Source organism: Triticum aestivum, chromosome 4A (genome assembly GCF_018294505.1).
Source record: "Triticum aestivum cultivar Chinese Spring chromosome 4A, IWGSC CS RefSeq v2.1, whole genome shotgun sequence".
In the NCBI taxonomy this organism is placed as follows: Eukaryota; Viridiplantae; Streptophyta; class Magnoliopsida; order Poales; family Poaceae; genus Triticum; species Triticum aestivum.
Window position 1 is genome coordinate 111,216,713 of NC_057803.1, and position 14,717 is coordinate 111,231,429.

The following is a 14,717-nucleotide window of genomic DNA, read 5'->3' on the forward strand; positions in this document are numbered from 1 at the left end:
CACCGCACCGTTGAAAGTGGGTAATCCCACCGACAAGGTGACGGATGCTATCTCCGATAAGGGGGAAGCTAGTAGTGAAAAGGCTCCTTCTTCTAGTGGTAAGAATGGCACCGGTATCTTTGCTCATGTGGAACCACCACTTGTTTATGGTGGACCGGTTCCTTCCACTCATTTGAATCATGCCGGTCCTCCCCCTAAGATTGTAAAAAATGAGGACTTTGATTCTTGGGTTTACCGCTTTAAACGTCATTTAAATCATGTGAACACTAATCTTTGGAGAATCATTGAAGAAGGTTTCTATCCGCATGATCCAAGTAACTTCACTCCTCGAGAAGACGCGGATGATCAATTCAATGAGAATGCTCTCTTCATCATTCAAGATGCAATCCCACCCGAGACCTACCTCATCTTTGGCCCTTCGCCTTGGCCAAAGACGCATGGCTTTGTGTTGTCTCTCTCTACCGGGGAAGCGCAAGCATTCAACGCTCCAGCTATGAAGTGGTGCAAGATGAGGCCGATGAGTTTGCAATGAAAGAAGATGAAGAACCTCGTGAGCTTTATCGGAGAGTAACCAAACTCGTGGTCTCACTCCGAGATCACGGGAGCAAGGACACGGATGACAATTGGATCAAGCGCAAATTCCTCAAGGCAATGATGCCCTACCACAAGGCCATGGCCTCCGTCATTCGTCAAAGACCGGAGTTCCACACTTTGACCTCAAGCGAAGTGTTGGATGAGTTTGTGGCCATGAACATTTTGGACAAGACCGCCGACAATGTGGTGCTTCATTCTCAAAGGGCAAAGAAGCCCAACCTTGCATTGAAGGCCAAGCTCTCCGTTGAAGAAGAAGAAGAGGAAGAAGAGAAGAGCAACCCCGAAGATACAAAGTATGCATATCATGAACACATGGCACTCGCTTCAAGGCAATTTTGGAGCAAGAAAAACTCGAGGCCAAACTTTAACAAAAACAACTCAAGTGGCACGAAGAGCAAGCAACGTGTAAGGACTTGCTACAATTGTGGCAATGTGAGTCATTTTGTTGCGGAGTGCCCGTATGAGAAGAGGGAAGACAATGGTGGCAAGCTCATCCGAAAGGACAAGGCCAAGCCGTTCCACAACAAGAGCAACTTCACCAAGAAGACTCCTCCCAAGGCATTGGTGGTACAAGAAGAGTACAATGAGGATGATGACGATAATGAAGATGGTGAGTTGGCTTCCATGGCCTCAGTTGCCATTGCGACGACTCCACGGGTGTCTCTCTTCGACTCACCCAATGAGAGCATCATCGCCAGGTACCTCATGGCTAAAGCCACCAACAAGGTAACCCCCAACATCAAAACTACCATCATTAATCATCCTTCTTCGACGGATAGCATTGATGAACATGAGGGAGCTAATGTGGAGGCAAATGAGTTTGAGGCCTTTATGGGAAAACTTAAGGGTAAATCCAAGAAGCACTTTGTTGCTCTCTTGGAACAACTTGGTGAAGCCAATGACATGATCGAGGCTCACGAAGATACCATCACTAAGATGGAAGGGCATAGTCGTGACTATGCCGATGAGATTTCGGATCTTTCCAATGCTCTTGAGGAAGAGCATGGTCTTCATTTGGCTCTTGAGGAGTCACACAACGTTGACCATGCTAAGTTAAAGAAAGATTATGATCATGTTCTCATTGCTTCTCATGTGCTAAACTCCGAGAAGGCCAAACTTGAGGTTGATCTTGCTAGACTCAAAGAGGAGTTTGATCTATGACAAGGCTCACAAGGTCTTGAAGGGTGCTCATGCTAGCCTCAAAGAGTCTCATGATCAACTTCAAGTAAAGCTAACCAAGGAAAAAGCCACTTTTCCTCGTATGATGTTAATTGATAATGCAAATGCTACTAACCCGTGTTGTGAGCATGTGCATCTTGTTGAGGAGAAAGCTAAGCTAAAGGGGCAACTTGAGAGAGGTCTTGCGACTTGCATACAAGGCAAGAAGAACCTCAACGACCTCTTGATCAACCAAAAGGGAGTTGTGGCCAAGGAAGGGGTGGGGTACGTGCCCGAGTCCAAGAACAAGAAGAAGAATGACAAGATCAAACGACCTCCTCCCCTCATGCAAACCTTTGTGAAGGAGGGAGAGAGTGCTTCCAAGGATAAGAAGAACAATGCGAAGGGTGGCGCTGTCAAAAAGGGCAATGCCACTCCTCTCATCAAAGCCGGCGACTTTAATCCTTCTTATATGTTATGTCGTGCTAGTGATGGGCATGCATATGCCAAATTCGTTGGTTCTCCTCATGAATACATTGAATGGTCTATTTGGGTTCCAAAGACCCTTGTTACTAACATCAAAGGACCCATTACAAAATGGGTACCTAAAACCAAGCATTGATCTCTTGTAGGTGTTTGCTTCCGGTGGGGGATCATGGTTGCTCGATAGCAGAGCTACAAATCATATGACCGGAAGCAAGGACTTGGTGGTGGACGTGCACAAGATTCCATCTATGCCCACCAATGTCGAGTGGGGTGACGCCTCATCTTCTAAGGTATTGGGACTTGGCAAGGTGGTCATCTCTCATGATCTCATGATCGAGAAGGTCATGCTTGTTGAGTCCCTTGCATACAATTTACTTTCCGTTCGTCAACTTGCAATCATGGGCTTTGCCACTTTCTTTGATATCGATACCATGGCCCTCTTGTGGAGCAAGACTCTTAAAGTAGCCTTTGTTGGGCATGTCGAGAACAGTCTATATGTGATTAACTTTTCGGAGCGACCCACTAAGACCGCGACATGCCTAATGGCTAAAGTTGATGTGGGATGGCTTTGGCATCGCTGTCTAGCCCATGTCAATATGAGATCTTTGCAAAGTCTTCTCAAGGGGGACCATGTCCATGGACTAACGAATGTTAGTTTTGCTAAAGATCGTGCTTGCAGTGGTTGTATCGAAGGAAAGCTACATGAGAAGGCTCACCCTCCCACGACTATCATTTACTCAAAGAGGCCTTTGGAGCTCCTTCACTTGGACCTCTTTGGGCCTCCATCCTTCGATAGTCTTGGGGGTAGGAAGTATTGCTTGGTGCTGTGGATGACTACTCAAGATACACTTGGGTGTATTTCTTCAAGAAGAAGAGCGTGACCCAACAAACCGTCATTGACTTTGCAAATGAAGCACAATGTCAACCAAATGCAAAGATCTTGACAATAAGAAGTGACAACGGCACCGAGTTCAAGAACTACACCTTGGATGAGTTTCTTAGTGATGAGGGGATCAAGCATCAATATTCCGCACCTTACACCCCTCAACAAAACAGTGTTGCGGAGAGGAAGAACCGGACGTTGATGGATGCGGCAAGGACCATGATGGCGGAGTTCAAGTCTCTGTACAACTTTTGGGCCGAAGCCATCAACACCGCGTGCCATGCATCCAATCGGCTCTACCTCCGCAAGGGCTTGAACAAGACTCCATATGAGATACTCACCGGTAATAAGCCCAACCTCAAGTACTTTTGGGTGTTCGGGTGTAAGTGTTTCATTCTCAAGAAAGGTGTTCGGTTGTCTAAATTTGAGGGTAGAGCTTATGAGGGCATATTTGTTGGTTATGCTACAAACTCTCATGCTTACCGTGTCCTCAATAAATCCACGAGACTTATTGAGGAGACGTGTAACGTGGAGTTTGATGAGAATAACAACTCCCAAGTGGAGCAAAGTGGCACATGTGATGTAGGTGATGAAATTCCTCCTCAAGCCATAAGAAGAATGGGTGTTGGTTTTATCCTACCCATTGAGGAACCCCTTGTGGCCGAAGGAGAAGGACAATGCTCCACTCAAGTGGAACCATCACCAACCCAAGGCCCACACGCTTCCGAAGAACAACATGAAGGCCCTCATCCTCAAGAACATGACCAAGGGCAAGATCATGCTCAAGATGGTGTTGACACATCAAGTGATGCCCAAGGTCAAGTTCTCTCCTCCGAGCAAGTTCAAGAACAAGAACAAGCTCAAGACGACGCTCAAGATGATCAAGTGACCACTCCTCGTCTCACCCCTGAGGAGGAATTGGAGCGTCGTGCCGCCAAGGTTGCTTCCAAGCTCTCCACCAAGGATCATCTCATGATGAATGTGCTTGGAAGCTTAAGAAAGGGGGTAAGCACTCGTAGAAAATTAGCAAACTATTGTGAGCATCACGCGTTTGTCTCTTGTGTCGAACCCCACAAGGTCTATGAGGCGCTCGAAGATCCGGATTGGCTCAATGCCATGCATGAAGAACTCAACAACTTCGAGCGCAACAAAGTGTAGAGATTGGTGCCAAGACCGACGGGGAACCACAATGTCATTGGAACCAAGTGGATATTCAAGAACAAGCAAGATGCCCATGGGATTATCATTCGCAACAAGGCTCATTTGGTAGCACAAGGCTACTCCCAAGTCGAGGGTATCGACTACGGTGAAACCTTTGCTCCCCGTTGCTCGTCTTGAATCCATTCGCCATGTTGATTGCATATGCTTCTCATCATAATTTTAAGTTACAACAAATGGATGTGAAGAGTGCTTTTCTTAATGGCCCCATTAATGAATTGGTTTCTGTCAAGCAACACCCCGGGTTCGAGGATCCCTACTTTCCCGATCATGTGTATCAACTCGATAAGGCACTCTATGGCCTTAAACAAGCCCCACGTGCGTGGTATGACCACCTTACCGAGTTGTTACAAGACCGTGGTTTTGAAGTTGGGCTAATCGACCCCACTCTTTTTACTAAGAAGGTCAAAGGGGAGTTGTTTGTGTGCCAATTATATGTTGATGATATTATCTTTGGTTCCCCTAACAAAGCTTTCAATGAGGAATTTGCCGCTCTCATGACCTCAAAGTTCGAGATGTCTTCCATGGGAGAGTTGAAGTTCTTTCTAGGGTTCGAAGTGAAGCAAAGAAGAGAAGGAACCTTCATCAACCAAGCTAAATACACTCAAGACATGCTCAAGAGATTCAAGCTAAGTGATGTCAAGCCGGCTTCCACTCCAATGCCCACCAAGTGCCAACTTGACATAGATCCCAATGGTAAAGCGGTGGATCAAAAGGTATATCGTTCCATGATAGGCTCCTTGCTCTACCTTTGTGCATCTAGACCGGATATCATGTTGAGTGTGGGAATTTGTGCACGGTTTCAAGCTGCACCTAAGGAAAGTCACTATGTGGCGGTCAAACGAATCTTTCGATATTTGGCTCATACCCCAAACTTTGGCTTATGGTACCCAAGAGGAGCAAACTTCAAGCTTGTAGGGTATTCAGATTCTGATTGGGCGGGAGACAAAGTGGATAGGAAGTCCACTTCCGTAGTGTGCCAATTCCTTGGTTGCTCTTTGGTAAGTTGGTCTTCCAAAAAGCAAAGTTGTGTGTCTCTCTCGTCCACCGAAGCGGAGTATGTGGCGGCCGGTAGTTGTTGTGCACAACTCTTATGGATGAGGCAAACTTTAAAGGATTACGGTGTCATTTGTGACAAAGTGCCTCTTTGGTGTGACAATGAAAGTGCCATCAAGATCTCTCTCAACCCGGTGCAACACTTCAAGATGAAGCATATTGAGATCCGGTATCAGTTCATCCGGGATCACATTAGGCGAGGAGAGATCGAGCTCAACTATGTCAACACTCATGATAACCTTGCAGATATTTTCACGAAGCCCTTGGATGAAGCAAGATTTCACGAGTTAAGGCATGAGCTAAATATCATTGATTCGAGCAATGTTGCTTGAACCCTTTCACACCCCACCATACTCAACTTGTTGTCTTGTTTAGATGTAGGCATGGACATAGGGGGAGTGTTGTTCTCTCAATGAACTCTCCCTCCCCCATTATGCATAAATTGATCAAGTCTCTCACATTAGCCATGTTTGATGGTACTTGTGCTTCAAAGACGAGTTTTGGTCATGGGCCCAAGGATAATTCTTCGCGGTGCCATACCAATTGACTCAAACATAGGTGGCTACGGCCACCACCCTCTCTTTGGAGAGGTGGTGTCTCGTGGTTGTTTCGTTTTGTCGTTTGCCTTTCTGCCTTTGTGTGTAGCGCGGTCTTGTGGTGTCGTGTTGCCTCGGAGTGTTCGTGCAAAGACCTTTTTTCGTGTGCTTGAAACGCGCATCTTCTTGAGCCCACGGTACTACCGCGGCTTGCCGCAGTACTACCGCTTTGAGAGGCACGGTACTACCGCACCAGAGCGCGGTATTACCGCTCAGGTGCGGTACTTCCACCGAGCGGTACTACCGCGATGAGGCACGGTACTACCGCGCCATCGAGTGAGCGTGGGGGTTATGACTCGGGCAGGGGAGTTCCAACTCCCCATACCCATTCAATTGTCTCTCTCCCCACGTCTCTCTCTCTTTTGCTCAAGAACGATGCCAGAGGTCCTCGCCGGATCTCCATCTCCAGCCACTCTCCTCGGATACCGACCGGTGGGATCGTTCCCCACCACTTCCTCTTGCCATGGACCAAGGTTTTTCCCCAAATCCCTCTTTTTCTTGGTTGTTCTCTCGCTTCTAGGTTTTTGGGGAGATGCTTGTTGTTCTTGAGATTTTAGGCCAAATATGTGCAAGAGTAGGATGTAGGAGAGTCGTGTTGCGTAGGAATCATACTTGAGTTGTCCTGTGGTAGATTTGTCCAACCGTAGTACCGACGCGGTTTTGTGGGCTTTTCTCAGATTTGAACTTGTTCGGATCTGACGTGGTGCGGTACTACCGTGTCTCATGTGCAGTACTACCGCTCGTGCGGTACTACCGCCCATCAGGTGCGGTACTACCACGCTAGCTTGTGTGGTACTACCGCCCATCAGACGCGGTACTACCGCGCTAGCTGTGGCACTAAGATCCTACTACCGCTCCTAGACCCGGTACTACCGTGACCTTACACGGTACTACCGCGACTAAGAGCGGTACTACAGTGTTAGTACCGCAACACTTGGCAGTACTACCGTAGGGGTCAAATCTTTCTCATGGCAATTATCTTGTGTGCTTTCTGCATGTTTCTTTTGCTTTGTTGTGGTCTTTGCATTGATCCTTCTTGCTTGTCGTGTGTGTTTTGCGCTTTGTGTCTCAGGTGGTGGCTCTCGCCGTTCCAATCCCAGTCGTGACACTGGCTCCAAGCGTTTGCGCAATCCCCAATATGAAGCACCAGAGGGCTCCAATGCCCCCAAGCGCAATGTCAAGACCGTTGCCAGCAAGAAAAAGGAACCTGCTAAGGGCATGGACGAGATTTCAGTCAATGAGTATGTCGAATGCCGGAAGATCAATCCCTATGTGAATCCTCAGGCTATCCTCAGAGGCACCGAGTTGTTCTGGACCAAGCAACACGCTCTCATCTATCTGGATGTGATCAAGAACAAGCAGAATACCTTCGTGGATGTCAAGTGGATAGACATGAATCACATGCGGAAGGACAAGTTTCGTGACTATTTTGGAGAGGCTTTGGACTTGGTGGAGCAGCTTGCTATTGAGCCTGTGATTTCCTTTCACCTTGACTATGACCCTGAGCTTATCTGTCAGTTCTTTGCCTCAGTTTACTTTCATCCCGGGGATGAGCGGAGGATGACCTGGATGACCAACGGTCGTCAACTGTCTGCTACATGGAAGGAGTTCATGGATCTGCTTCACATTCCTGATGACGCGCTTCACACACCCATTGGTGTTCGCCCCCACGCCAACTCTGAGTCTGCTAACAAGAACCTGCTTCAGCCATTCCTTGTTGAGAAGGTGTTCCCAATGGCAAGTCTACTTGGGTGCTGAACTCCTTTCTGGATATCATGCATCGCATCTTCTGCGACACTCTGTTCCCACACATTGGCGACAAGGACAAGGTTCATTCTTATCTAGTGGACATGTTGCTCCTGTCTGCAGAGGCACGTTCATCACAGACTCAGCCACTTGATGTCTCCCACATCATGTGGTGTGAGCTTCGGTTTGCGGTGTTCACTCGCAAGGTACCTATCTATGGATTGTACCTGTTTCTGTTGCTCTCCACAGCTTGGGAGAAGATGTACCCTGGTGATGAGTTCCTTGCTCCAGACTGGATTCGGCATGAGTCCATCAGTCTCCGCGTCAAGCCCAACTGGGCCAACACTACTACCCGTGCTGAGGCTTCTACTGCTAGGAGGGCTATTGGTGAGGAGGAGGCTGGTGCAGATAATGTTGCTGCGGACCGTGCTGCTAGGTCTACCACACCTTCCTCTGAGCCGTCGTGGGCCAAGAAGTTAAAGGACAAGATGAAGACTCTCTTCTGCATGCAGGCAAAGGGACAGTACAAGACTCACGTGGCAGACAAGGAGAGTCGCCGCCGTGACAAGAAGGTTATGAGGCTCTTTGGAGAGGATGTCTCTGGCGGTTCTGAGGACGTCATCACGCCAGAGGCTGCCTGGATGGCGAAGCAGGGGTACAAGTGGACCAGTTCAGGGGAGGACATCGAGGAGTCCGTCCCCGCTGCTAAGTCTGACGAGGAGCATGAGGACCAGTGGGATGACTTCTCTGCCTGAGCCACCCCGTGTGTGTAGGTGTCCTCTCTGCCTTTTTGGCATCTCGATGCCAAAGGGGGAGAGAGTGTAGGGATTTTCATTGTGTCGTGCTTGGTGTGTTTGCTTTGTCGTTTGAACCTCGATTGCCTCGTTTGCCTTTGTTTGGTTTGTGCCTTCGAGACTTATCCTACATATGGTGTAACACATATGCACTTTATCTATCTTAGTTAACTTATGTTTGTGCTATCTTGTCTAGTGTTAGCCTTCCATTTACTAGATTTGCCTTGTCTCTATAATATAGGGGGAGTTTTGATCCTAGTATGTGTGCCGTGCAGTCCAAAGCACCCATCTAGTTGGCACACATCTAGGGGGAGCCCGTCTATATTCTAGAGAGGAGGGGTTTGCGGTTGCTTAATATTATTTCCCTTGTGCAAATCCCGTATTGTCATCAATCCACCAAAAGGGGGAGATTGTAAGGGCATATTTATCCCTAAGGTGTTTTGGTGATTGATGACAACGCGTTTGCGGACTAATCGTGTGCCTTGAGTATCCCAAACATTTCATCGCTAGGCACAAGACGGTTGGGTGCCCCTCGAAGACTGTTGAAGACGTCGTCTTTTCCATGTTTCTTTTTGGTGGATTTGAGTCGTAGGAAAGCCGTACTATTAAGAGGGGGTCCGCGTCGGAAAGGTTTGGGTGGAATCATCACGTACATGTTTCTTCCTTGTCCCCTCCTTTCCCTTGCACCTTGGAGCTTCCTCCATTGTTTATCTCGTCACCTTGTTTCTGGCTGCTGTGTTGGCCTGCGGTAGTACTGCTCCTAGGTGAGCGGTAGTACCGTAGGCACCAGCGGTAGTACCATGCTGCGGCGCGGTAGTACCGCAGGTGCCCACGGTAGTACCGCTCCCCTGGAGCTGCACTACCATGGCCCACCAGGCTAGTACCGCTCCCCCGCGGTAGTAGGGGCGGATGTAATTTTTTACATCCGTGCCTACCATGGTAGTACCGCTTTCATTCCACGGTAGTACCATGCTTAGCTGCCAGGCGGTAGTACCGCCCCTCTGCGGTAGTACTGTGTCGGGTTTTTGCTTCTTTCATTTTTCAGTGGAAGTAGGCACGGTTGTTTCCTTATCCTCTCTCTTCCCAGGCTAGGGGATTCCTGCCTTGCGGTAGTACCGCAAGGGGGAGCGGTAGTACCGCGCCCGCGGAAGTACCGCCCTCAGCACTTGTGCCACAGGTCTGCCCTAGCCGTTGCTGCTGCAGCAGTAGTACCGCGGGCCTGCACGGTTGTACCGCGTGAACTTGCGGTAGTACCGCTTGGCAGCAAGCGGAAGTACCGTGTGGCCCCACGGTAGTACCGCTTGTCTGGTGCGGTAGTACCGCTGGCCGCGGGCTGGTAGGTGGATAACGGTTGGAACTTTGTCCCTCACTATATAAGGGGTCCCCTTCTTCCCCGTTGACTTATCTCTTCCAACCCTAAGCTCCATTGTTGCTCTAAGCTCCATTTTCGCCCGATCTCACTCCCTAGCCAATCAAACTTGTTGATTTGCTCGGGAGTGGTTGAGAAGGCCTCGATCCACACTTCCACCAAGAGAAATTTGATTCCCCCCACTAATCCCTTGTGGATCTTGTTACTCTTGGGTGTTTGAGCATCCTAGATGGTTGAGGTCACCGCGAAGCCATAGTCCATTGTGGTGAAGCTTCGTGGTGTCGTTGGGAGCCTCCAATTGAGTTGTGGAGATTGCCCCAACCTTGTTTGTAAAGGTTCGGTCGCCACCTCCAAGGGCACCAATAGTGGAATCACGGCATCTCGCATTATGTGAGGGCGTGAGGAGAGTATGGTGGCCCTAGTGGCTTCTTGGGGAGCATTGTGCCTCCACACCGCTCCTACGGAGACGTACTTCCCCTCAAAGGGAAGGAACTTCGGTAACACATCCTCGTCTCCATCGTCTCCACTCTTGGTTATCTCGTGCCTTTACTGGTGCAAGCTTATTTGTGTCATATCTCTTGCTTGCTTGTGTTCCTATCCTTGTTGCATCATATAGGTTGCTCACCTAGTTGCATATCTAGACAACCTACTTTGATGCAAAATTTAAATTGTTAAAGAAAAGCTAAAAATTCTTAGTTGCCTATTCACCCCCCTCTAGTCAACCATATCGATCCTTTCAACTAGGAGGGCGCGCGAGCTTGAGTTGTTGCCACTGGCCATCCACGACTGGTGGAGGGCAACACGAACAACGAGCTCCTCGTTTGACTCATCCACGAGGGCGTCCAAGTAGACATGGTCGCCCTTGGACGAGGAGTTGTTGCCGGACCGCGCCATGGTTCACAGAGTGGAATGTGGAAGCGGAGAGGATGTGAGAGTGAAGAGGATTGTGGGCAGGGTTTGGTCCTGGATGGGGTTTTGTGGGCCAGCGCTGGCTGGATCCTACATGATTGACACTTCCAGACCACGCCACATATGGGCTGGGTTTTGGGGGTCCGGCTGGGTGGCTATTTTCAATCTGGGGAGTGCCCCGGTTGTTCACCCGATGTTTATTGGGAAGTGGGGGGAGGGGTCCAGTTATATATGCTCTTAGGCCAAGAATACTGCATGAATAATTGTTACCCCTATTCTTTTTGCCGGCTAGAAAGATCGTCATTCGTGTCCGTTGAGGTCAGCAAAGTCGCACAAAGATCCTTCATCCTTCGGCTAATATAATAGGAAAAAAGTGAAGAGTTAGTGCCAGGCACAACACAGACCATGGGTTTGACTCGTCATGCATTGGTGACAGACGTCAACGGGTCAAACAAGGCGGGCTTTTGCCCAACGGGATGATGGCCCAACACCCTCCCATAAGACCACTGCCATCAACCCACACTTCCTGCTCTTACCAGCACCAACAACATACGCCTGAAGGAAATATGCCCTAGAGGCAATAATAAAGTTGTTATTTATATTTCCTTATATCATGATAAATGTTTATTATTCATGCTAGAATTGTATTAACCGAAAACTTAGGACATGTGTGAATACATAGACAAACAGAGTGTCACTAGTATGCCTCTACTTGACTAGCTCGTTAATCAAAGATGGTTAAGTTTCCTAGCCATGGACAAAGAGTTGTCATTTGATGAACGAGATCACATCATTAGAGAATGATGTGATTGACTTGACCCATCCGTTAGCTTAGCACTTTGATCGTTTAGTTTATTGCTATTGCTTTCTCCATAACTTATACATGTTCCTATGACTACGAGGTTATGCAACTCCTGAATACCGGAGGAACACTTAGTGTGCTATCAAACGTCACAACGTAACTAGGTGACTATAAAGATGCTCTACAGGTGTCTCCGATGGTGTTTGTTGAGTTGGCATATATCAAGATTAGGATTTGTCACTCCGTGTATCGAAGAGGTATCTCTGAGCCCTCTCGGTAATGCACATCACTATAAGCCTTGCAAGCAATATGACTAATGAGTTAGTTACGGGATGTTGCATTACGAAACGAGTAAAGAGACTTGCCGGTAACGAGATTGAACTAGGTATTGAGATACCGACAATCGAATCTCAGGCAAGTAACATACAGATGACAAAGGGAACAATGTATGTTATGCAGTTTGACCGATAAAGATCTTTGTAGAATATGTAGGAACCAATATGAGCATCCAGGTTCCGCTATTGGTTATTGACCGGAGAGGAGTCTCGGTCATGTCTACATAGTTCTCGAACCCGTAAGGTCCGCACGCTTAACGTTTGGTGATGATTGGTATTATGAGTTTATGTGTTTTGATGTACCGAAGGTTGTTCGGAGTCCCAGATGTGATCACGGGCATGACGAGGAGTCTCGAAATGGTCGAGACATAAAGATCGATATATTGGAAGCCTATGTTTGGACATTGGAATGGTTCCGGGTGAATTCGGGCATTTACCGGAGTACCGGGGGGTTACCGGAACCCCCCGGGGAGTATATGGGCCTTATTGGGCCTTAGTGGAAAGAGAGAGGGGAAGCCAAGGAAGGTCGTGCGCCCCCTCCCCCTTGGGTCCGAATTGGACTAGGGAAGGGGGGCGGCGCCCCCTTCCCTTCTCCCTCTTTCCTCCTTCCTTCCTCTCCTACTCCAACTAGGGAAAGGGGGAATCCTACTCTCGATGAGATTAGGACTCCCCCTAGGGCGCGCCATAGAGAGGGCCGGCCCTCCCCTCCTCCACTCCTTTATATACGGGGGAAGGGGGCACCCCATAGACACACAAGTCGATCTCTTAGCCATGTGCGGTGCCCCCTCCACAGATTTCCACCTCGGTCATATTGTTGTAGTGCTTAGGCGAAGCCCTGCGTTGGTAACTTCATCATTACCGTCATCTCGCCGTCGTGCTGACGAAGCTCTCCCCCGACACTCAGCTGGATCTAGAGTTCATGGTACGTCACCGAGCTGAACGTGTTCAGATCATGGAGGTGCCGTACCTTCGATGCTAGGATCGGTCGGATCATGAAGACTTACGACTACATCAACCGCGTTGTCATAACGCTTCCGCTTACGGTCTACGAGGGTACGTAGACAACACTCTCCCCTCTCGTTGCTATGCATCACCTAGATGGATCTTGCGTGTGCGTAGGAATTTGTTTGAAATTACTGTGTTCCCCAACAACACTTGGATGGGAATGTGTGTGGGAGGGAGGGGAGATGGCATCTGGATTTGAGGTAGGAGGGGGCAGGTTTGAGGGATAAATCTTCACTTTTTTAGGAGAGCTTTTGAGAGAATGGTTGGATATGGCTTAATTCTTCAAGCAAATTATTTTAGGGATTAAAACTCTTTAGAGGAGGGTTAGAGAAGCTCTAAGTACCCACGTTGTATGTAATTGACATTTGAGTGCGATAACTTCCTTCATACTACTACCTCTTGAGCTTGCGTTGGTTTTCCCCGAAGAGGAAGGGATGATGCAGCAAAGTAGCATAAGTATTTCCCTCAGTTTTTGAGAACCAAGGTATCAATCTAGTAGGAGGCCACGCTCAAGTCCCTCGTACCTGCACAAAACGATAGCTACTCGCAACCAACGCGATTAGGGGTTGTCAATCCCTTCACGGTCACTTACGAGAGTGAGATCTGATAGATATAATATTTTTGGTATTTTTGGTATAAAGATGCAAAGTAAAAAGTAAAAGCAAAGTAAAAAAGCAAAGCAAGATTAAAGTGATGGAGATTGATATGATGAGAATAGACCCGGGGGGCATAGGTTTCACTAGTGGCTTCTCTCAAGAGCATAAGTATTCTACGGTGGGTGAACAAATTACTATTGAGCAATTGACAGAATTGAGCATAGTTATGAGAATATCTAGGCATGATCATGTATATAGGCATCACGTCCGTGACAAGTAGACCGAAACGATTCTGCATCTACTACTATTACTCCACTCATCGACCGCTATCCAACATGCATCTAGAGTATTAAGTTAAAAACAGAGTAACGCCTTAAGCAAGATGACATGATGTAGAGAGATAAATTCATGCAATATGAAATAAACCCATCTTGTTATCCTCGATGGCAACGATACAATACGTGCCTTGCTGCCCCTTCTGTCACTGGGAAAGGACACCGCAAGATCGAACCCAAAGCTAAGCACTTCTCCCATGGTAAGAACTACCAATCTAGTTGGCCAAACCAAACGGATAGTTCGAAGAGACTTGCAAAGATAACCAATCATACATAAAAGAATTCAGAGAAGATTCAAATATTATTCATAGATAGACTTGATCATAAACCCACAATTCATCGGTCTCAACAAACACACCGCAAAAAGAAGATTACATCGAATAGATCTCCACAAGAGAGGGGGAGAACTTTGTATTGAGATCCAAAAAGAGAGAAGAAGCCATCTAGCTACTAACTATGGACCCGAAGGTCTGAGGTAAACTACTCACACTTCATCGGAGGGGCTATGATGATGTAGAAGCCCTCCGTGATGATGACCCTCTCCGGCGGAGCTCCAGAACAGGCCCCAAGATGGGATCTCGTGGATACAGAAAGTTGCGGCGGTGGAATTAGGTTTTTGGCTCCTGTTCTGATCGTTTGGGGGTACGTAGGTATATATAGGAGTAAGGAGTACGTCGGTGGAGCATCGAGGGGCCCACGAGGCAGGGGGCGCGCCCTAGGGGGGGCGCCCCCACCCTCGTGACCGCCTCTCTGATGCCTTGGCGTAGGGTACGTAGGTATATATAGGAGGAAGGAGTAAGTCGGTGGAGCAACAGGGGGCCCACGAGAGTGGAGG